The sequence below is a fragment of the Furipterus horrens genome, unplaced genomic scaffold (genome assembly GCF_987537825.1).
Source record: "Furipterus horrens unplaced genomic scaffold, mFurHor1.1.pri manual_scaffold_3, whole genome shotgun sequence".
Lineage (NCBI taxonomy): Eukaryota > Metazoa > Chordata > Mammalia > Chiroptera > Furipteridae > Furipterus > Furipterus horrens.
Window position 1 is genome coordinate 39,884,297 of NW_028327173.1, and position 6,000 is coordinate 39,890,296.

The window sequence follows — 6,000 nt, forward strand, 5'->3', positions numbered from 1 at the left end:
CCCCAGACTAATTAAATCTGAATCTCGATGTGGGGGCCAGATATGAGTGGTTTTATTAAAAGCTTCCCAGGTGATTCCAATGCAGCCAAGGTTGAGAACCTTTGAGAGTTGAGGAGTGATTACATGTAGTGGGACGGGGGGATGTGACCAAAGAAAAGGGCAGCCACAGTAAGGTGTATCTGTGCTATTTTTTCAAGTCTAATCAAGGACCCCTTAAGACTTGTTCTATGAGGCCCATTTTATAGCTAAGAAAACTGAATCTCGGCAAGGCTGAACCTCATGGGTCACAGATCTGGCTGGCTGGCCCGGGTTTCAAAGCAATATATCAAGCATGTGCTCCTCACCTTTGGCTCTGTGTTGTCTACCAGTGGAGGGCCTTGTGGGATGGTTGGTGTGTGGGTTGCAGGGGAGAGGAAAGAAACCAGAGGCAAGGAAGCCCCTTAGGAGGTAAGCATAGTAATCTAGGTGGGAGACGAGAACATTGGGATTAAGCAATTGCCTGGATCACCTGTGATCCAGAAAACCAAGGCCAGTGCCTGTCCACCTCCTCTGAAGATGCTGCACCTCCCAGAAGTTTTAGAAATTAAAATACAGGAGCAGTGGCAGTTTCAGAAGCAGCAGCCCTTCACCAGATCTGCGCCTTTCCCTCTTCAAGAATGCCTGGCTCTCTCCAAGCAAAAGGCAAAACACTCCTCAGATGTATTCTCCCTCAGGTCCTTTTGGGAGATCTATAATCTCAGGTTTTATAGATAGTGGATGTAAAAACATGGTTTAAAGATATAATCTTCAGCTTGACAAGGCGCCTTTTGAAAAGTAAATTAATGATAGAATGAAAAGCAATAAGGAGGTGCTTTTTCCTCTTTTTTTCCCCTTTGAGATAGGAGATCTAAAGCGTTCAACACTCAATGAATCTCTTCTGAACTATATGCCTTTAGGGTGAAGAAAATGGACAGAGAGAAAGGGCAGGCTTCCAAAAGCATTGCAGGAATGAGGGACGGCAGAGTGAAGCCATCAGGAGCTGTGTGAGAAAGCTGCTGTGATATGGATTAGCAAAGGGCACTCGCTTCTTTTCCATGAGGAAAATGGAGACTGCTACCCCTTCACTTGGGAGTGGGTAAGCTCCTGGGCCAGGCCCCGTGCTGGGTGCTGGAGGTGCAGAAGTGAATCAGACCTGGTCCCAGCCCTGGAAGAATGCTTGGCCAGGCTGAGGCCTGTGAATGATGGCACGAGGGTTTCCTACCAGCAAGAAACCCAGGGGCTGTGGGGGCAGGAAAGACAGACTGAAGGACGACAGGAAGGCCAGGGGTGATGAGGAAATGAGCAGGAGGCAGACAAGCAAAGGAAGGCAAAAGAGAGGCAGGAAGGTACAGAGGGAATAGCATGTGCAAAGTCACAGAAGTGGGGAAACAGGAGGAGGAGGGTTGGTGGACGGTCACTGCTCAGCTCCTGGAATGGGCTCTGGCCATTCTCAGGCTGGGACAGCTGCGTCTGGCATTGAGGGCACCCAGTGCTTGGTCCTGGGCAGATTTCCACAGAGATACTTTCCAGTCATTCACCTTTTCACCTCAGATGTCCTGGTGGTTCAATAGCCCACAGCCATTGTCATAAAGCCTATTTTGAACTGAATTCACAAGGTTCTCTCTGATCTGACACAATGTAAAGCTCCATCTTTAAAACCTCCCATTTCAGACTCTGAGTCAATTGTACTAAAAATCTATTGTTCCTAACATGATATGCAAAGCCCTGTAATGACTAGTCCTTGGCTCTCTCTCTGACTTCATTGTCTTCCATTTACTCTTCCCTCAGTCATGCTGCTCCAACCACTCAAGTCTTTGGCCTCTTCCTCACACATACCAAGCTCTCTCATGCCTCAGGCCCTTTGCACTTGCTCTCCCCTCTGCCTGAAATGTTCATCCCCTAAATGAGCTCACCCAAGACTCACCCTCTTATTTCATTCAAGTCTCTACTCAAATATAAACCGTCCAAAGACTTGACTCTCATTTACTTTTTTTTGTATGGCACTTATCACTATCTGAGAAGATAGATTTGTTTGTTAATTTCCTCCCCACCTTGGTATGCCTCCACCATTAATATGCAAGCTTTTTCATGGCTAGACCCCACCTCACCCCCACCCAGTCCTAGAATTGTATTTGACCTTCACATAGTTCCAATAAATGCTTGTTGAATGAATGAACTATTTCCAGTTTAGTTCCCTAAATAGCTTGGTCTTTCTGTCCCTTCCAGGCTATTGCACATGCTACCCTGAAGCATCCCCGCCTGCCAGCTCCTCCCTTCTCCTGTCTGTTCACCCAGAAAGCCAACACTGACCTCTTCCATTGTCCCACAGCCCCTCAGGTGCTACCCCCTCACATGGCTCTGTATTCCAGCATTTTACCTACCCCATCACTGTAGCCAAGTTGCTGCCCCCCAACCCAGTGACTTCTGGCAGGGTGGATGAGGACTCATATTTACCTTTGGAGCCCCAGCAACTAGCATAATGTCTGGAGCTTCCCAGTAAAAGTCTGTTTGATGCTCTTCTCTCTCTGGTCCATCTATGCTAGAGGGAGAGGCTCCGAAACAGGCTTGGCATGTAGTGTGCCGGAATTTGTAAGAGAAGCCCAGAGAAGGTGTTTCCACAGGACTCCTGGATCCTGCAACCTTCCTGGTGCATCAGAGGGGAGTCCATATCATTCCTAGCGGCAGCACACGTTTTAGAGAGAGCCTGCCTTTTCCACCTTAATGAAGGAAAGTCCATCAAATTGACTTAAAAATTCCTCATTCATGGCCTTGGGGTTCCCCCTTCCTCAATCCCTGGGAGAGATAAAGGAAAATATGTTTCCCTTCTATATTAACAGCTTAAAATGTGAGATAAATCCGTCTGTCCTAATCTATTTTTAACAAATGGACTTTGCTATCCAGTGGCATGATACGTGTCTGACGGATCTATTTATCCATTCTATTTCTTTAGTGATAGCAGCTATGAAGCTTTATCTATGATTTGTCTCCCTTCCCCATTCCCATTTTCCTAACCAAGCCTATGGAGCAAGTTGATGGATGGATGGTGTTTGGGATAAAAGGGGCCGGAATCAGATTGTTTTCAGGATATGAACAAACTGGCTTATTAACAAGGAGGCCCGTCTGGCAGGAGGTGGTGGGGGATGGAGGAGTGGATACCAGGCAATGGTCAGTGATGGATGAAGGAACACCTGGGGTTGCAAGGTGTAGACACGAGATAACTGGTGGGCACAGCCCCCGATAATGGGAGCACCCAAGCTCTGGATCGGCCTCCTGCACAGAGGTTGATATCAGACCGGCCGCTTGACTGCCTTTGACAACCCTCCAAGAATTCCCCACTGCAAACACAATCCCTATTTCTTTCTGTAAAATGCAATCTTATGATGTCAAGAAGGGCTTAAAAAAAAGAAAAGGCAGATATTAGGCAGGGTTGGTTGTTCAGCACCCGAGAACAGGATGGCAGTTGAGCACCCACCATGTGCCAGGTACATCGGGGTGATAGCAATCCCTTTGCATATGTTAGGTCATTCAGTCCTTACACTTGTGCCATTGGCCACATTTTCTGAGGACACTGAGGCACAGAGAAGATGTAAGACTTGTTAAGGTCACTCAGCTAGGAAGTGGTGGCATTGAGCCTTACCTCTTTGTCGGTCTACACCTCTGAATGGCATGCTTCTCCACTACCAAGTGCCATACCAGGGGCCTTTCTCTGCCTCTTCTATGCAAGTGGGCTGGCGGCAGGCACCCGCTGTACAGTGAAGCCAGATATGTTTCTGGGGTGCAGTGTGGCAGCTGCCCTTGGACTCAGGCAGTCCTGCCTCTTTCTAGCTGTGTGGGCTTGGGAAAATTGCTTAGTCTCTCCGAGGCTCCGTCTCATCAAGTGTCAGAGGCAGATAATAAATCCTTCCTCTTGAGGGGATTAAGCTGGATTAGGTATGTAAAAGTTCTTTGAAACTAGTAATGCCCTCTGCAAATATTAGTTATTATGTTGTTACATTTTCCCTTAATAACCCAGAGCGGGAGATATAAAAGCTCTCTCTGTCCTTTATGAAGACATCTCCTAGTGTTAAGCTGTTTTATATCTTTCTTATTCTCATGTGTTGTAGTGGATGTCACACTGGAATGTCTTTAGAGCAGTTTTAAATCACTATAAACAGTCAAGCAAACCAACCATAGCTCTTGTTGTTTTCAGAATCCCCAGAAACAGTGGCGCCCACGATATAGCTAACTACGGGGGGCTGGCTTTGTCTCAGGCGCTCTCCTGAGTACAGCAGTTCACATACTGCTCACAGAGCCTGCGAGGTTGTTGCAGTCACCATCCCCTCTTACAGATGAGGAAACAGAGGCACACGTGGGTACATAACTCGCAGGAGACCACAAGCTAGCAAGTCACAGAGCCAGGCCACTTCGCAAATGCAGGAGAGCCTGGCACCAGAGCGCTCACTCCGAAGCGCTTCACTTGCTACTCCACCTCTGTGTTTCCAGTTCTGCCTGAGAGGCTGTGCTGTCCCCAAGGCACCTCAGTCAGCCCTCCTCTGAGTTCCTGAGAACTGCAGTATTGGCATCTGGCCAAACATTTAAGACAGATGAATAAGAAGGGAACATATCACATGGAAAACTCTGATTTCCCATCCACTAAACAGGAACTCTCAAAGACTTCAAGTGTTCCATCCCAATACGTCCTGTTGGATTTCAGGTGAGCACTCGAGACAGACAATGAATCTGTGTGATGAGAACATGAAAACGGAGGCAGCATGTTGGAAGACAATTTTTTTTTTTGAGGTGAGTCTCATTCATTTCCTGCCTCTGCCACTTACAGGGCAGGGCTCTTAACCTTGTTAAGCTTTGTTTTCTTCATCAACCTGTAACTGTGCTTCTTGGGTTTATTCCAGTGCCATGATGGTAGACCTTTCTGCTGTTTTCCTTTGTAAGTTTCCCCAGAACATTGCTGGGGGTCCTGAGGGAGTGTCCCAACACCCCTAGACAAGCATCAGCAGCTCGCATCTGACATCAGCTTCTGCCTCTCTTGCTGAATTCTGTGTGTAATGTGCCCACAAAGCTGGCTGAAGGTGCCTCCCTGGGCCACTGCTGGGTGGGTTGCCCCTGCATCAGGCATCTGTACCCCAGACTTCATGATGCTACCAGCACATGCTACCAATGCACAAGTTTCTCACTGGCCTAAGAAAGTTCTGCCCTTGGCTCCACTCACATCTTTTCCGGCTGGTTCATTAATTCATGCAGCAATTATTCATCGCTGCCTAATCGGCCCAGGCACTGTACTGGGTGCTGGGGATACGTGAGTGTGGCAGGCAGATGCTATCCTGCCTTCATGGACATGATCTGTGAGAAGGAATAAGATGATAAATGAGTACATTACAATGTCTGCAAACCATAAAAACATTGGCGAGTAGACATACTGTCATTAGGACATCTTCAATCTGTAAAACAAAGTATTTCTCCGTCAAGATGCTAATCACAAAAAGTCCCCAAAAAGACCTGGCCGGTGTCCTAAGGGCCTTCTGCTCTGGGCACACTCTCTCCCGATGTTTTTCTATAGATGCCTGGCAGCAGGTCAGAGTCCTCTTCTTTAGAACAAAGATGACATTTTCCTCTGGATTTTCTGGCAGCAAGTGCTCTTTCTTCTGGCCTCCCTGCACATCCCTCCACCATCCCACCTTCATTTCCATAGTCAGTTCATTCATTGTAAGGATCAGGATTCCCTCTGAAATTTTCTCTACATGTCATCTGGTGACTGCATTAACATCTACCCCGTCAAATTCAGAGAAAGATTAAATGAGATAATGTAGGCTAAAAGACGCCATACACTGAAAAGCACTCTATAATTGGCAGCTATTATCATAATTATAATAATTATTATTCCCACAGAAGTTATGTTATTAGCCCAAGGTCATACAGGGAGGAAGCACAGATCCAGAACCCCTCCCCCACCCCAACCCCCATCAAGCACACGGCAGAGCTCCCAGC